The sequence below is a fragment of the Microcaecilia unicolor genome, chromosome 2 (assembly GCF_901765095.1).
Source record: "Microcaecilia unicolor chromosome 2, aMicUni1.1, whole genome shotgun sequence".
Taxonomy (NCBI): Eukaryota; Metazoa; Chordata; class Amphibia; order Gymnophiona; family Siphonopidae; genus Microcaecilia; species Microcaecilia unicolor.
The window spans coordinates 77,285,872-77,303,630 of NC_044032.1; the positions used below are offsets into that span (position 1 = coordinate 77,285,872).

Below are 17,759 nucleotides of genomic sequence, written 5' to 3' on the forward strand. Positions count from 1 at the left end.
CTCATCTCTCCTCAGCTGATAACCACGCCCCAGTCCCGCCTCCACCATGCCTCCGACACGCCCCCATCAACTTTATTCGTTTCCGCAACGGAGTGCAGTTGGAAACGCCCAAAATTGGCTTTCGATTATACCGATTTGGGCGCCTTTGCGAGAAAAACGCCCATCTCCCGATTTGGGTCTAAATATAGGCATTTTTCTTTTTCGATTATAAGTTGGACTGTGTGTCAGCAATCCTAAACTGGATGACATATGGCTGCACAGCACTTACTATGTAAGCCCCATATCTATATATAGTATATATATATATATATATATATATATATATATATATATATATATAGTAACATAGTAGATGACGGCAGAAAAAGACCTGCACGGTCCATCCAGTCTGCCCAACAAGACAAACATATGTGTAAACCTTACCTTGATTTGTACCTGCCTTATTCAGGGCACAGACCGTTCAAGTCTGCGCAGCAGTACTTCCCGCCTCCCAACCAGCAGTCCCGCCTTCCATCACCGGCTCTGGCACAGACCGTATAAGTCTGCCCTCCACTATCCTCGCCTCCCAACCACCAACCCCTCTTCCCCCCACCTGCTCTGCCACCCAATTTCAGCTAAGCTTCTGAGGATCCATTCCTTCTGCACAGGATTCCTTTATGCATATCCCACATATATATATATATATATATATATATATATATATATATATATATATATATATATATATATATATATATATATATATATATATATATGTTTTTGCTGTTTATTATTATATTTTTGCTGTTTATTATTATATTTTTGCAATTTCCCTACACTGAGTGGATTACAACTTGAATTAAACTGAGAAGAATTAGAGCATTTTCTGCAAAAGATTCCCCTGAAATGGTTTTTGGCACCTGGTCTAGCCCTCTTGGGGTTGGGTATGTCTGTGTGTGGGAGTGAGGTTTTAAAGAATGTAAATTGCAGCTATCCACCACAGCTAGGATTATTTTGGAAAGTTCAGTGGTTGAAAGTTATATGGAATCTACATGAATTTTAAAGTTTCAAGATATCCGTGTGCAAAAACACAGTGTTTGTACTTCTGCTAGGAAGTATTTTTAAATAGTGTTTTCTGTTCTTTGTTTTTAGCCTCTGATCTGTCCACACAGAATCTTATTAATGCCTATATGTGTGCCATTCTCCTACGTAACCTAGAAGTGGCTGAATTAGAAGTATGAAAGTTTTGGGATTACATCAAGGATATGATCTTTGTAGTTCAGGTGGTTGGGACATCATTATTGTACGTGATATTTGGCAAAGAAATGTATGGACAGGAGATTAAAGGTAAAATTATGTATCATACCTGATAATTTTCTTTCCATTAATCATAGCTGATCAATCCATAGACTGGTGGGTTGTGTCCATCTACCAGCAGGTGGAGATAGAGAGCAAACCTTTGCCTCCCTATATGTGGTCATGTGCTGCCGGAAACTCCTCAGTATGTCGATATCAAAGCTCCATCCGCAGGACTCAGCACTTAGAGAATTACACCCACGAAGGGACACTCTGCCCAGCTCACCACCCCCGAAACGGGGGAGGGGAATTAACCCAGCTCATCCCCACACAAGTGGGGGAGGGGAATCCGTCCAGCTCATCCCCGCGGAGCGGGGGAGGGACACCACCCCGCCGATGCGGGGGGATCTGGCTTATCCTGCAACCGCAACCGCGGGAGGAGCTGACTGACCCGAACACCGCCGAAGCGAGAGGGGTACAAAGCTGCCCTACAGCCGAACGAAGCGGGAGGGAGTGCCGGCAGAATTTTAAGTCTCAATCCAGCCCCGTAAAACGGAGGGGAGAGGAATGCAGCAGCTCACTGTAACACAAACTCGTCTCAACTCTTGAAGAATCCAAGTGAAAAAAACTTGAACACGAAGTCCTCCTGAACAGGAACTGAAGACTAAACTTGAACCTGAAATGCAACCAGAATATAACCAATACAGATATCTGGGAGGGACTATGGATTGATCAGCTATGATTAATGGAAAGAAAATTATCAGGTATGATACATAATTTTACCTTCCATATCATCATGCTGATCAATCCATAGACTCACCCATAGCAGTACTCACCCAGGGCGGGACATTGAAATCCCTGACCGCAACACTGAAGCTCCAAACCGGGCCTCCGCCCGTGCAGCCACAGTCAAGCGGTAATGCTTGGAGAATGTATGGGCCGATGCCCAAGTTGCCGCCTTGCATATCTCTTCCAAGGAGACGGACCCGGCCTCTGCCATCGAGGCCGCCTGAGCTCTAGTGGAGTGAGCCTTCAGCTGGATAGGCGGCACCTTCCCCGCGGCCACATAAGCCGCTGCAATGGCTTCCTTGACCCATCTTGCCACTGTAGGCTTAGCAGCCTGCAGACCCTTACGAGGACCTGCAAACAGGACAAACAGATGATCCGATTTCCGGAAATCATTGGTCACTTCCAAGTATCTGATGATGACTCGTCTCACATCCAGATATTTAAGAGCAGAGTATTCCTCTGGGTAGTCTTTCCTACGAAAGGAAGGGAGACAGAGCTGCTGATTCACATGGAAGCGAGAAACAATCTTGGGCAGGAAGGAAGGCACTGTGCGAATAGACACTCCTGCCTCAGTGAACTGCAGAAAAGGCTCTCGACATGAGAGTGCCTGGAGCTCGGAAACTCTTCTGGCTGAAGTGATAGCCACCAAAAAGACTGCTTTCAATGTCAGGTCTTTCAGAGATGCCCTCGACAAGGGTTCAAAAGGCGGCTTCTGTAATGCTCTTAGCACCAGGTTGAGATTCCACGCAGGCACCACTGAGTGCAGAGGAGGGCGCAGGTGATTAACTCCCTTGAGAAAACGCACCACATCTGGCTGCAAAGCCAGGGAAGCACCCTTCAGACGGCCCCTGAAGCAAGCCAGGGCCGCTACCTGGACTTTAAGGGAACTGAGCGACAGGCCTTTCTCCAGACCTTCTTGCAGGAATGCCAACACTGAAGAAATTGGAGCAGTGAATGGAGAAACTGAGCCTGCTTCACACCACGCTGCAAAGGTACGCCAAACCCTGGCGTAAGCAGTGGAAGTAGAGCGCTTCCTCGCTCTCAGCATAGTGGCGATGACCTTGTCTGAGAAGCCCTTCTTCCTCAGACGCTGCCGCTCAATAGCCAGGCCGTAAGACCAAAGGGGGAGGGATCCTCCATCACCATGGGACCCTGATGCAACAGGCCCTGCTCCACTGGCAGCCGCAGAGGATGGTCCACTGAGATCCTGATCAAGTCCGCATACCAGGGACGTCTGGGCCAGTCTGGACCCACCAGGATTATCCGGCCTGGATGCTTTGCCACCCGGTCTAGCACCCTGCCCAACATGGGCCAGGGCGGGAACACATAGAGAAGCTCTTGTGTCGGCCACTGTTGGAGAAGAGCATCTACTCCCAGGGATCGAGGGTCCCGTCCTCTGCTGAAAAAGCGCGGCACTTGGCAATTGGCCGATGACGCCATCAGATCTAGGCTCGGCTGGCCCCAGCGCTTCGTGATGCCCAAGAACGCCTGAGCAGATAGCTGCCACTCTCCGGGCTCCAAGGTATGGCGACTGAGAAAGTCCGCCTTGACATTCATGACTCCGGCAATGTGGGCCGCTGACAGCTGTTCCAGGTTCGCTTCCGCCCACTGGCATAGATTCATGGCCTCCTTGGCTAGAGGGGCGCTCTTGGTACCTCCCTGGCGGTTGACATAGGCCACAGCCGTGGCATTGTCCGACAGGACCCGTACTGGCTTCAACGCCAGTACTGGGATGAACTCCAACAGCGCCAACCGAATGGCTCTGAGTTCCAGGAGGTTGATAGACCACTTTGCCTCTGCAGGAGACCAGAGCCCCTGCGCTGTCCTTCCCAAGCAGTGGGCTCCCCAGCCCGTCAAAGAGGCGTCTGTCGTGACGACAATCCACTCCGGGGTCACCAGAGGCATTCCTGCAGACAACTTGTCTGTCTGCGTCCACCAGCTCAGCGCCTTGCGCACTGCTGGGTCCAAGGGAAGGCGCACAGCATAATCCTCCGACATCAGAGTCCAGCGCTGCAGCAGAGATTGTTGTAGTGGTCTCATATGAGCCCTGGCCCAGGGCACTACTTCCATCGTGGCCGTCATAGAGCCCAACAGCTGCACATAGTCCCAAGCCTGAAGAGGAGAGGCTACTAGGAACTGGTCCACCTGAGCCTGAAGCTTGACAATCCGATTGTCTGGCAGGAACACTCTGCCCACTTGGGTGTCGAATCGAACTCCCAGATACTCCAGGGACTGAGTCGGGTGCAGCTGGCTTTTCTCCCAGTTGATGATCCACCCCAGGGAGCTCAAAAGAGCAACCACCCGGTTCACAGCTTTGCCGCACTCTGCATAAGAGGGGGCTCGGATCAACCAGTCGTCCAGATAAGGATGGACTTGTACTCCTTCCTTCCTCAGGAAGGCCGCGATGACCACCATTACTTTGGAGAAGGTCCGCGGAGCAGTAGCCAACCCGAACGGGAGGGTTCTGAACTGGAAGTGTCGGCCCAGTACTGCAAAACGCAGAAAGCGTTGATGAGGAGGCCAGATGGGAATATGCAAGTACGCTTCCTTGATGTCCAAGGATGCCAGGAACTCTCCTGCCCTCACTGCCGCTATAACAGAGCGGAGGGTCTCCATGCGAAAGTGCCGAACTTTCAAGGCCCGATTGACCCCTTTGAGGTCGAGGATAGGCCGTACAGAACCTCCTTTCTTTGGTACCACAAAGTAAATGGAGTAACGTCCCTTGCCAAGCTGATTTTCTGGCACCAGAACGACCGCCCCCAGGCGGATCAGATTGTCCAAGGTCTACTGCACTGCCACAGCTTTGACCGGAGACTTGCAGGGAGAGAGTACAAACCCGTCTTTTAAGGGTCGGCAGAACTCTAGCTTGTAGCCGTCTCTGATGACTTCCAGCACCCAAGCGTCTGAAGTTATTGTGGTCCACTCGCCCAGAAACGAGGACAGCCGTCCTCCAATCTGCACTGGGGCGTGGACCAAGGCCCCGTCATTGGGTACGAGACCCTGGGGGAGGACCGGAGGGAGCACCTCCGGGACGGCGGTCTCTGCGAAAGGAATGCTGCTTGGGGGAGAAGTTCCTCTTGAAGGAAGAGGGGGCAGAGGAGCCCGACCTGCCCGGGCGGTACCGACGGGCTTCCTGAAACCGTCCTCTGGAGGTACCAGGGCGAGTACTAGCCCAAGCCCTGACCTCTGGTAACTTCTTGCCCTTAGACGTGCCGAGATCGGTCACGATTTTGTCCAGCTCGACCCCAAAGAGCAGCTTGCCTTTAAAAGGCAATCTAGCCAGGCGGGATTTAGAGGCGTGGTCAGCAGACCAATGCTTCAGCCAAAGCCACCGCCGCGCAGAGATTGTCTGAGCCATGCCTTTAGCTGAGGCCCTCAAGACATCATACAGCAAGTCTGCCAAATAGGCTAAGCCCGATTCCAGGGCCGGCCAATCAGCCCTCAAGGAATGATCCGAGGGGGAAGCCCGCTGCACCATAGTCAGGCACGCCCTGGCCACATAGGAGCCGCTCAAAGGACGACCGCAGCCGCCTCCAATCTTCTGTCTTGGGCGTCCTTTAGGGCCGTGCCACCTTCCACCGGCAACGCCGTTTTCTTAGTCACCGCAGTGATTAAAGAATCCATGGTAGGCCACAGATAGGCCTCACGTTCACTTTCAGGCAAAGGATAGAGGCGGGACATAGCCCTAGCCACTTTAAGGCTCGCTTCTGGGACATCCCATTGAGCTGAAATTAAGGTGTGCATGGCATCATGCACGTGGAAGGTTCTAGGCGGGCGTTTCGTCCCCAGCATAATGGCAGAGCCAACAGGGGCTGAGGGAGAGACGTCCTCCGGAGAGGAAATCTTCAAAATGCCCTGGCCTGCACTAACAGGTTGGGCAAATCCTCTGAGCTAAAGAGCCGCGCTGCAGAGGGGTCATCCGCTCCATCCGAGCGGGGATCCATCTCCTCTAAGGAATCCGCAAAGGACTGTTGGGAGAACTCAGATACGCTGCCCTCATCTACATCGGAGGAGACAAAGTCCTCCAAGGCCTGGGAATCAACCCGAGGGCGTTTACCTCCGGGGGCCTCAACCTCTTTACCAGACGAGGGAGCAGGGGCAGCGTTGTGCATAAGGAAGGCCTGATGCAGCAGCAAAATAAACTCGGGGGAGAAACCCCCCCAGACTGTGCACTTCCGCAGCCTGGGCTACAGCCCTAGACGCACCCTCAACCGGCGCTCGCAAGAGCGGGGGAGAGACATGCTGCGCATCCAAGATGGCATCCGGCGAGACACTCCACGAAGGAGCTGCGCGGGAAGAACGGCGCTTAACTTTAGCCGCCTTTGTGTCGTCGCCCAAATTAAGGGCGTTCATGGCATTAATGTCTCCTACCTCAAGGGCGGCCCAAGAAGAAGCCGTCCGAGCCGCGTGGCCAGCCAAGATGGCGGAGGCGAGCAGCGGGGGATGGGCGTTTATGGCGGGAAAAACCGCCACATCGGAGGAAGGACCGGGACACTCATCGGTCACGAAACTGTCACCCAACAAGGGCGAATCAGACTTTAAGACCCCCGCATCCCCTCTAGAAGCGCCCAAGCGATCCGGGGAGCGACTCTTTGTGCCCTCGCCCTCCGACGCCATATGCCACGTGGAGATCAATCGGGGAATCCCCTGCCCGCTATAAAAAGGTAAAAATTACCTGCTTTCCGCTCCGAGCTGTAACGACCTGGTGTCCCAGTGAGTAGCTGCAATAAACGTTTAAATAAATATCGAAATAAACGCCTTTAAGGACGTTCAAAATTTTTTTTTTTTTTTTTTAACGGAGCCAGCGGGAGGGGGGAGAAAAGGAGGGACCTGGCGCCACCAGGTTTGCACTTGCTCAAGAAGAGCCCTCAACCCCAGGCACTCAACAAAACCTAAAAATTAGGCTTGGAGGCCTAGCCAGAGCTGCTGCTGTGTGTGACCACCACCTGCTGAGATAGAGAACATACTGGGGAGTTTCCGGCAGCACATGACCACATATAGGGAGGCAAAGGTTTGCTCCCTATCTCCACCTGCTGGTAGATGGACACAACCCACCAGTCTATGGATTGATCAGCATGATGATATGGAATGAGACATTATGGAGGGACACAGAATAGAGGCTATTGTGGTGTTTCTCAAAATTCTAGCCAGTATATCTCCATTTAACACTTGAAAATTTACTTGACTCTAGATTAGGCCTTGACAAATTTAGGAACCAGCCCAAACATTTAAAAACCAGTAGTTGAGATCTTTCATTCCCCTTCTTCAGTGATCTCCGAAGTTCGAGGGTGGGATGGAGGAGCTCTTATAGGACTGGATTTACAAGGCTGTTCTCTCATTCCGGGTCTAAGGGAAAAGAAGCTTTGTATATCTGGCCCTTCATGCATCGCTGCAGACTACTGGCACAAATAAGATTTATTGGCATGACAGTTTTATGTGTGTTGCCAAAGTAATACATTTACTGGTAGATAGTAACAATTTTATTTTACTTTTTCTCTGTTATCTTGTAACTTTATACTGAAAGGTCAATAATGTGAACAATTACCAGGGTCTGCATTGTCTTGTTTGGTGGTTGAAAGCAGTATATTTTGTTGATGTAGAGGATATACAGATTTGTTTGTCAGAGACACCTTTGAAGTTATCTCCATTGCCTCTACTAAGATTGGGTGTGTGAACTTTTAACTTGGAAAGTTCTTGCAGTTTCTCGAGCTCAGGGATGATCCCTCCACCTAACAGCAGCTGTAAGAGGAGACATCCCTATGGAGCGAAACGTAGGGAGTAGAAAAACATAGTCCAGGGGAATGGCCTTGTCTTAACTATTTGTTCCCTGGCCACTGGACCATTAAGAACAAGGGAAGCCTGTGACTGAGTAACCCAGCCAGTGCACAGAGGAGGGAAGCAGTGAAGGAAACAGAGATAGTTCTATCAAGTTGTATTCAGGTGAGTTTGGATGGGAACTAGAACACCACATTGCCTCCAGGAGGAGAAATTAAGGAGAACAGTAGAGACCATTTATTCTGAGGAAGCAATAGGAGAGAGAACCTCGGGTAGTAAATCCCATTGGGGAAGGGAGCAGCTACCAGGCTGTGTATCTGCAGGCTCAAAGAGCCCAATTCCCTATGACACCATCTACTTCAAATCAGCGCTCTCTGGAAATTGGTGTGTAGAAAAAGAGAGAGAAGCAGTGTAGAGAAATTTATATAAAAAAATTCTTTCCAAGGCAGAGGATTTACCAAGGATATTATCGCTACTTCCAAAGAGACTGTAAATTGGAGAATATCTTTTATTACTTTTGTGACTGTAAATAGTTATGTAGAAAACTGTATTACCTTACTTTACCTACCATCCAAGGTAAGTAAATCATTTTGGTTGGAATTGCACCTTCTGGCTTGGACTGATTTATTTGATGCAAGGAGTGTGCTGAATGAGTGGATTAAGTGTGCCTTCTGGCCACCTCATAAACAAGTCCTGAAAAACTCTTGAGTAACCTGATGCTCACCAGGCAAACAAGGGTTACATAGCTATAGCTACTATGTCACCCCCTTCCTCCTATGATTATACAGTGTTTTTCCAACTCATTCTTTTTTGATAAATCTTTCTTTTTGTTTTTTTCTTTTAGTTTTGGGAAATGTCTTTGTGTTTCTAGTCTGTGGTCATTTATTCTGTATTTGGTGAGGATCTGCTTGTGTTCTGTATGTGTGACCAAGGTCAGATATTCTGCTAGTGTAAATTTCTGTGCAGGAGTCTGTAGCAGTCCGACTTGTTCTGTTTTTTTGGATATCTGCCTCCCAGTAGGAGGTGTATTGGTAGTAACAGCAACTCTCCTCACCCAGGCTTAGTCTTTCTCTTTCTCTCATTCCCTCACTCTGTTGTCACACACTGTCTCCTCCGCCATCTTTCTTCTCATCCAGTTGCTGCCCCTCCTCTGCCAGTAACCCTCACATCCTAGGAAGCCAGCCAGTCACCTCCTAAGCCTCTGTTCCCAGCCCTCTCCCATGTAGCCAACTAAATCCTTACACAAGCGAGCTACTGCTTACAGCTACTTTGCAGTCAGGTAAACTCCCCCTCTTCACAAGACTCCTCATTAGGTTAATTCTACCAGGCATCCACTCCCTTCCTCATTGGGGCCGGCCCAACCACTACTACTTGGGGTGTGGTGGTGGTGCAGCTCTAGTCACCCAAGAGCTTGCTCCATTTCCCTTCTTGCTGCCAGACCTGCTGCTGCTGCTGCTGCCTCCTCCCATCTCCTCCTGGGCCCACTGGAAGATTTAAAGAAACATTAGTGCTGCATGGACCCTGTAAGCATAGACCTGCACTGAAGTGCCAGTTTGTCCCTCCACCCCCACCCCCCTCACTGATGCAAACTTCCTGGTGGGAGGGGTTGTGACAAAAAAGCGCTTCAGCATAGGTCCGTGCTTACAGGACCTGCACCGTATTGATTCTTCTTTCATAGGCAGGCGTGAGAAGAGGTAGAGGGTGTCAGTGGCAGTCCCAGCAGTGAGTATGGAAGGAAGAGTTGTTGGATGCAGGGTGGGGGTAGGGAAGAGAGGGAGATATTAGTGAAAGGAGGAAGGCTAAAAATGGAATTGTGAACCTGTTTAGCAAATTTACTTTTTCCTCATTCTCCTCATAGTGGTTCATAGCATCTTTCAGATACTTCTGTATTCACAAAAGAAAATAGAGAGAAGGACCACAATTGGCTGGCAAAGGTACATATGAGCGTGGAGTGGATATAGCACTGTTCTTGGAACAGGGTGTTTATGAACAACTTGAAATTTAAAGGTAGACAAAATCGGTCCGGATGGGATCCATACCAGCATATTGAGAGCGCTCGGAGAGGTTCCAAGGGACTGGAGAAGAGCAGATGTGGCCCCTCTTCACAAAAGTGGTGACAGAGAAGAAGATGGAAACTACAGGCTGGTTAGCCTCAATTCGGTTATTGGAAAAGTAATGGAAATAATGCTGAAGGAAAGGATAGTGAATTTCCTGGAATCTAATAGGTTACCAGATGCGAGACAGCATAATTTTACCAAAGGTGAATCGTGCCAAACAAATCTGATTGAATTCTTTGACTGGGTGACCAGATAATTGGATCAAGAATGTGTGCAACATGTAATCTACTTAGATTTCAGCAAAGCCTTTGACACAGTTCCTCATAGGAGGCTCTTGAATAAACTTGACATGCTGAAGTTAGGATCCAAAGTGGTGAACTAGATTAGGAACGTGTTGACAGACAGAGGATGGTGGGAATTCATTTGGAAGAAGGTAATGTGAGTAGTAGAGTGCCTCAACGATCGGTGCTGGGGCTGGTTTTGTTCAATATATTTGTAAGCGATATTTCCGAAGGGTTAGAAGGTAAGGTTTGCCTTTTTTGTGGGTGATACCAAGATTTGTGACAGAGTGGACACCCTGGAGGAAGTGGAAAACATGAAAAAGGATCTGCAAAAGTTAGAAGAATGGTTTAATGTTTGGAAATTAAAATTCAGTGCAAAGAAGTGCAGAGTGATGATGCACATAGGAAATAGAAATCCAAAGGAGCCGTATGTGCTAGGAGGTGAGAGGCTGATATGCACAGATAGGGAGAGGGACCTTGGGGTGATAGTATCTGAGGATCTGAAGGCAGCGAAACTGCGTGACAAGGCGATGTTCATAGCCAGAAGGATGCTAGGCTGAATAGAGGCATAACTAGCAGAAGAAAGGAGGGGTTGATGCCTCTGTACAAGTTGTTGGTGAGGCCCCACTTAGAGTATTGTGTTCAGTTTTGGAGGCCATATCTTACTAAGGATGTAAAAAAAAAACATGAAGCGGTTCAGAGGAAGGTAACAAAAATGATACGAGGCTTGCATGAAAAGATGTATAAGAGGACACTGGAAGACCTGAATATGTATACCCTAGAGGAGAGGAGGGACAGAGGAGATATGATACAGACGTTTAAATACTTGAAAAGTATTAATAGAGAAACAGATATTTTCCAGATAAGGGGAAATGGTAAAACTAGAGGATATGAATTGAAGTAGTGGGGTGGTAGGCTTAGGAGTAATGTCAGGAATTTCTTTTTCATGGTGAGGTTGGTTGATGCCTAGAATGCCCTCCCAAAGGAAGTGGTGGAGAGAACAAACGTAATGGAATTCAAAAAGGTATGGGATGAGCATAGAGGATCTCTAATTACAGTTACAGTTAAAGTTAGTTCACTTATAGCCTGCTGTTTCCCATTAATATAGTTCACAGTGGATTACAGTAAGATTAGAGCAGAGTAGTCTAGGAAATTACATAGTAAAAATACAAAAATACTTTAACCTTAAAAATAATATAACATCCTATATAATAAAAAGCACCCTCAAAGTTCTGAGGCTGACTCCATGGCTTCAGTGAAGGGTTTGAAGCTTCTGAAGCTCAGGCTCCATCTCAGTCTGCTCCGCCCTTGCGTCAAAACGTCATGACGTCGAGGGCGGGTAACAAAAACACACCAAGCCACTCCCATGCCTACAACAAACGACCATCTGCTGCTCCGCCCTCGCGTCAAAACGTCACAACGTCAAGGGCGGGTAATGAGTTATACCGGCATTAAAGAATCGCGCTCCCCAACTCGCGTGAACACAGGCGCGCACCTTTAACTCCACTCGCATAACAACACAAAGCGCACCTGTGTCTCACTACAAAAAAAACGCCAATCGAATCCCAAGCCCACAACAAGCGCGCCTGCGCATCGGCTACGATCACTCAGACAATTCGCTAACGTACAGCAGGAGCTGTAATTTTACCACAGTGGAGCAGAAAAACGGACGGGATTATTTCAATGTGCAAAAAGTTGATCATGGTGAGTGCCCACACTCTTCCACACAGACGCTGCTACACTGTGCCCCCCCCCCCCCCCCGACACACACACAATCATACACAAACTCTGACAACCTCCCCACACAAACACAACCCCCCCACCGACATCATAAAAGAAAAATACAAAGGAAAAACAGCATCTGGCTGCACACACAGACATACATTCCTTCAACCACCAAACCCCTTCCTACAAGCATCATAGAAACACTGTGCCATGGAGAGACACACTCAAACACACACTACCTCCAGCCACCCCCACAACAGCAGACACAAACTCTGCCACGCTGTCTCTCACTTACACCCACACACTCCCCCCCCCAAAAAAAAAAACCCCCACAAACTCTACCATGGAAAACCAGCTTCTCTCACTCACACCCACAAACACAACCAAACTACACCACCCCAACCCACACTACAACATACACACACTCTGCTATGCAGAGACAGCATCTCTCTCTCTCTCTCTCACACTCACACACACACTCTCTCACAGACTCTCGGTCTCACACACACTCTCTGTCTCATACACTGTCACACTCACAGACACTCTATGTATCGCACACATACTCTCTCACACTGTCTATGTGAAACACACTCTCTCACACTCACTTTGACTCACATCACTTTGACTCACATACGCACTCGCACACACTCTCATTCAAACAAACACAATCTCATTCTCACACACACACACTCTCTCTCACACACACACACACGCTCGCACATTCACTCTCTTTCACAAAGACACTCTCACACACACTTGGCAAGAAATAATCACGAAGCACGCGTGCACACAACATCCTATTTGTAGGATGTAGTATTTCGTAACTTCCTTACACTACATCCTACAAATACAAAAAAAAAAACACTACAAAAACACAAAAATTAAAAAATGAAATTGCACATAAAGCACAAATTACAATTATTCATTACCAACACAACACAATTATAATAAAAAACTATTGCAACACATTCATGGCAGAAAACAAATACCATGCTAGCGCCCGTTTCATTTGTTTCAGAAAAGGGCCTTTTGTACTAGTACTAATAATAATAAGGAGAAACAAAAAACAACCATGAATCAGATTATTTCTTTATCACATAGATCTGAAACAATAATGTCTTCAGACCTTTCTTACAGATGGTATAGTTAGTAATAGTTTTAAGATTGGTAGAAATTTCCAGTATTTTGTGGCTTGAAAAGCAAACAAACAATTAAAAAGTTTCTTTGAGGTGATACCTTTGGGACTTGGAAGATCAAATAAAGACAAGTTCTGAAAGTTATATAGATGGTTCGTTAATGTATAACATACAAGATTAATCATATATAGTGGAACTCGTCCAAATGTGATTTTCCATAGCAAACAGTCCAACTTAAAAAATGTCCTTGCATCAACAGGTAACCAGTGAATCTTAATAAAATAAGAAGTAATTCTATCTGTTTTATCTAAGAATCAATGTCTGCACCACAATTTGAAACAAATCTACAGTTAGAGATTTACAAATTGCTCTTAATTTTCTCATCGCATAGAACACATTCCTTACTATGGAATTTATTTGGTGTCCCATAGACAATTTTATTATCGAATGTAACACTCAAGAATTTTTATGGGTTTATCAAGCTCAAAACGATTCCCATCAATTAACAAATTTGATCTTAAATCTTTGTTTTGTTTTGTCCCTAGTAATAAAAATTTAGTCTTTTCCTTATTTAATTTCAAATGGTGAGATGACATCCAATTAGCAATGGTAAAAAAACAATGAGAAACCATATCAGTTAAAATCTGAAACGTAGTAGTAACAGGAAAGATTAAAGTAATACCATCAGCTTAAATGAAGCTTGTATAACCCTCTTTCTCTAAAGTATAGCCTAAAGAGGAGGGGAGAACATTAAACAGGACAGGTGACAACGGTGAGCCCTGGGGCACTCCTGTAAGGTGGAGACCAACATTCAGATATTTTTCCCTGAAATCTTTCACAATAAGACTGACAGGTCAAGAAACCTTTAAACCAAGACAAAACACTACCTGACATACCAGATTTATCATGAATTTCTAATAGTATCCCATGATCGACCAGATCAAAAGCACTGGATAAGTCTAGTTGCATAATAAGGACATCTTGACCTTTACATAGATATTTCCTCATATGATCTAACAATGAAATTAAAAGGATCTTGGTGATGTAATTAGTATGAAAGCCTGATTGTGATGTATGTAATAAATTAAACTCATCCAAGTGAGATGTCAACTGTTTTGTTACCAAGGCCTCCATTATCTTTACAGAATAAGGAATAGATGCCACTGGTCTATAATTGGTTGAGTCTCCCTTTGAAGCTGCTAGATTTTTTTACAATAGATGTAAGAATAATCTTAGAAAAGTTCTCAGGAAACCTACCAGTATCAAAATGTGCCTCAATCCAATGAAGCAAAGATGTCTTAAACACTGTAGGCATGGATTTCAAATGAATGGTATAAAACCAAGAAAACTTAAATGTTGGCATGTTGAGTGGTGCTTTAAATGGCAGCTCTGGCTGTGAAGAACTAAGACTGGTGCTGGGCAGGCTTTGTACGATCTGAGTCCCGTATATGGCAATCCGGTTTAGGATGAGCTGGAGAGGGCTTCAATGGAAACTCCAGTAATTTGGAACATGAAGATAGTGCCAGGCAGGCGTTTACAGTCTGTGTCCTGCAATTGACAAGATGGATTTGGATAGGCTGGAGTGGGCTTTGACAGCAACTTCAGTAGCTACTACTACTACTACTTAACATTTCTAGAGCGCTACTAGGGTTACGCAGCGCTGTACAAATTAACAATAAGGATGGTCCCTGCTCGGAAGAGCTTACAATCTAAAGGATGAAATGTCAAGTTGGGGTAGATAAGTTTTGCTGGGGGTCGCGTAACTAGCTGGAAACTAAGGACAAGGCCAGGCAGACTTCAGTGGTCTATGTCCCAGAAATTCCGAAGAGGGACAATGATCAAGTATTTTATATCATATTCGTTGCTGGTTATATCATAACTTGATAATGAGGGTGACTGTTGGGCAGACTGGATGGACCATTCATGTCTTTATCTGCTGTCATTTATTATGTTACTATGAGATGCTGACCACTGGACGCATTAGAGAAGGGAAAGGGAGATGGTGAGGGTTGTGGCATGCCTGAAGGTTTTCTAGGGTGTCCGATACCCTTTGGCTGGCCCTGTCCCTCACTCAGATTCCTTTAAGGCCAGCTGTAGTGATTTTGTATTGATCTTGTGTCTGCTACTGCAGCAGGAGCTTCCTCTTTTCTGCACTTTGACTCTCAAGTCTCTTGAGATCAATGCAAGAAAGCTGCTCTCCATGGCTCCAGTGTTTTCTAGAAGAAAAGATGGCGGTAGTCATACAGGGCCAACCTTAAGGGTCAGGGTGATTATCAATGACTGTGCTCCCATGGTAGTCGCATCCTCATAGTAGCCACATCCCCTGTTACCAGTCACAGAATGAATAAAAAGGCAGTTCAGCAAATAGTACACCAGTCCCTAGAACACCAACACACCTCTTACTTGGGGTGGAGGGAGGGCAAGCACATGCTCCACATGAGGTTAGCAAATAACAGTAAGGAAGGGGGAAGGGAATGGGACTTGATATACCGCCTTTCTGTGGTTACACTCAAAACTGTTTACTTATTATATACAGGTACTTATTTTGTACCTGGGGCAATGGAGGGTTAAGTGACTTACCCAGAGTCACAAGAAGCTGCTGTGGGAATAGGATCCGGTTCAGCAGGAGCAAAATCCGCTGCACTAACCACTAGGCTACTCTTCAGTAGCAAAGCACCACACCTCAAGTCACACAAGTCAAATGCAAACAGCCTCTCACTAAGTACAGAGCAAGGCACTACACCAGGGTGCATCACAAATAAAATCAGAAGTGCCACTTACTTTTGTGACCTGGCAAGGAGCTCAACTGGGATCAAATTAGAGCTGTAAAAAGCAAATAGAGCTGATTTATTTGGGACATTCAGGGACAGGCTGAGCCAGTCCTGTCTCCCCCTCCCCCCTCCCCCCTATTACATGTATTGGGAGTAAAACCAGTACTGGTTCAGATTTCCCCTGATGACCTGGAGTTGTCTGATTAGTATTTGAACATTTCGGATTAAAACTGTAAGAGCAGCTACAGCTGAAAGTAAGCAAATTGTTAAGGGCTTCAGGTTTGCCTCATCTAAATATAACTGACTAAACCTTTCAGAGATGGCACAACTTTTTATAGCCTATCGAGCAGAGACTTTTAAATGCCACCTTAAAAAAAATTTCCTTATGCCATTTTAAGGAAGTGTAATAATGTCTGAGTGCAGCAAATGTGAACTAAAGCAGTGGTTTTCAATCCAGTCCTCAGGGACCACTTGGCCATTTGGGTTTTCAGGATACCAACATTGAATATGCATGTGAGAGATTTGCATGCACTGAAGGAACAGCATGTTAATGTATCTTGTGTGTTATTCATTGAGGATATCCTGAAAACCTGACTGGTTAGGTGGTCATGAGAACTGAGTTGAAAACCACTGAACTAAAGTACAGGAAGCCAAGAGGCAGGCTGTCAAATCTAAATGGGTGGTTCTGCTGTTCTCGTTCAGGGAAGGTCACCTGCCTCATAGGATCAGTGCAGTATTTTAGTAAGGCCCCAGTGCTCAGAACCCCTGTGCTATTCCAAACTCACAAATGATCAACACTAGGGTTCCCTCTCTCCCTCCTCTGCTGGGTGCTTCCTCAAAATGGCGACACCCTGGCCGGTGCATCTTGGGATGCACCGGGCAGGGCTTAACTACCATATAAGGGAGTTTCTCCTTATATGGTAGTTAAGTCCCACCCAGTACGTCCCAGGGATGCCCTGGGCAGGGCATTGCCAAGCCATTTTGAGGATGCACCCAGCTGAGGAGGGAAGGAGGGAGCCCTAGGCCCTCCTCCTTTCTCTTCAAGTTAGGGAGGGGGTTCTATTTTAAATCTTCAGGGCTGAAGCTGTTTGTTCTGAGATGTATTGCAGATGTATTTTTTAAAAGTAAATTAAAGAATATATCTGCTCAGTACATTTTGCGTCTCATACAGTTGATTCCACGATGCATCTATAGGACACAGTAAAGAGAGTGTCAATTTCGAATAATTACCAGATCTTATTTGTCCCCTTTACAGGCGTATTATGCTGGTTGTCTAGATGTAAAGAATTGTGCAAAGTGTGGGAATCCGGATGCTACTTTGGCTCATGTGCTGTGGTATTGCCCAAAGGTACAACAGTTTTGGTCATGTTTGATTAGATATTGGGAGCATTTACTACATAAACATGTGAATATTTCGTCGACAGGCACACTGTTTAACTGGGTGGGACGTGAAGATTCCCTATTGTCACATGACCGTATCTTCATATACAAAGCAGGGGTGGTTGGGAAAAGTGTATCATGCAGTATTGGACTCAGAGTGTGGCGCCCGACTTTTGGTCCTGGCGGAATGCTTTTCATAACCTAGCTCTTATGGAAGCTAGAGATGCGCGCCTGACTCCAAAACAAAGGAAAAAATTTTGGTCTATTTGGGAACCCTATATAATGTCTTTATCCCCGAGAGTTCGAAGTCTTCTAATGAATCAAACTTTGGTATAATCTTCTACAGAACATAAGTAGGTATTAGGTAATTAGGGGGGAGGGATGGGATAAATGGGAGAAGTGGGGGCAGATTTGGGATCTTGGGGGGGGGGAGGTTAGTTTGCAGGTTGGGGACCGAGAGAAGTTTACTTGAGCTAAGCGATATAATGGTTTAACTATATAGTTAGGACAAGTAGTCCTTATTGGTGGAATTTGAAGACGAGAGGGGTAGGAGGGCGGGGGGAGGAAGGT

At 46.5% G+C, this 17,759-nt stretch overlaps 1 protein-coding gene across 5 annotated transcripts in view; it reads left to right on the forward strand.

The window, feature by feature from the left end:
- OSMR (oncostatin M receptor) overlaps positions 1-17,759 on the forward strand; it is a 294,947-nt gene that overhangs the window by 82,039 nt on the left and 195,149 nt on the right. For all 5 annotated transcript variants that reach the window (XM_030193061.1, XM_030193063.1, XM_030193062.1 and 2 more), the window contains one exon: positions 17,065-17,157. The gene's annotated coding sequence lies outside the window, so the exon portion shown is untranslated. The remainder of the gene's footprint in view (positions 1-17,064; positions 17,158-17,759) is intronic.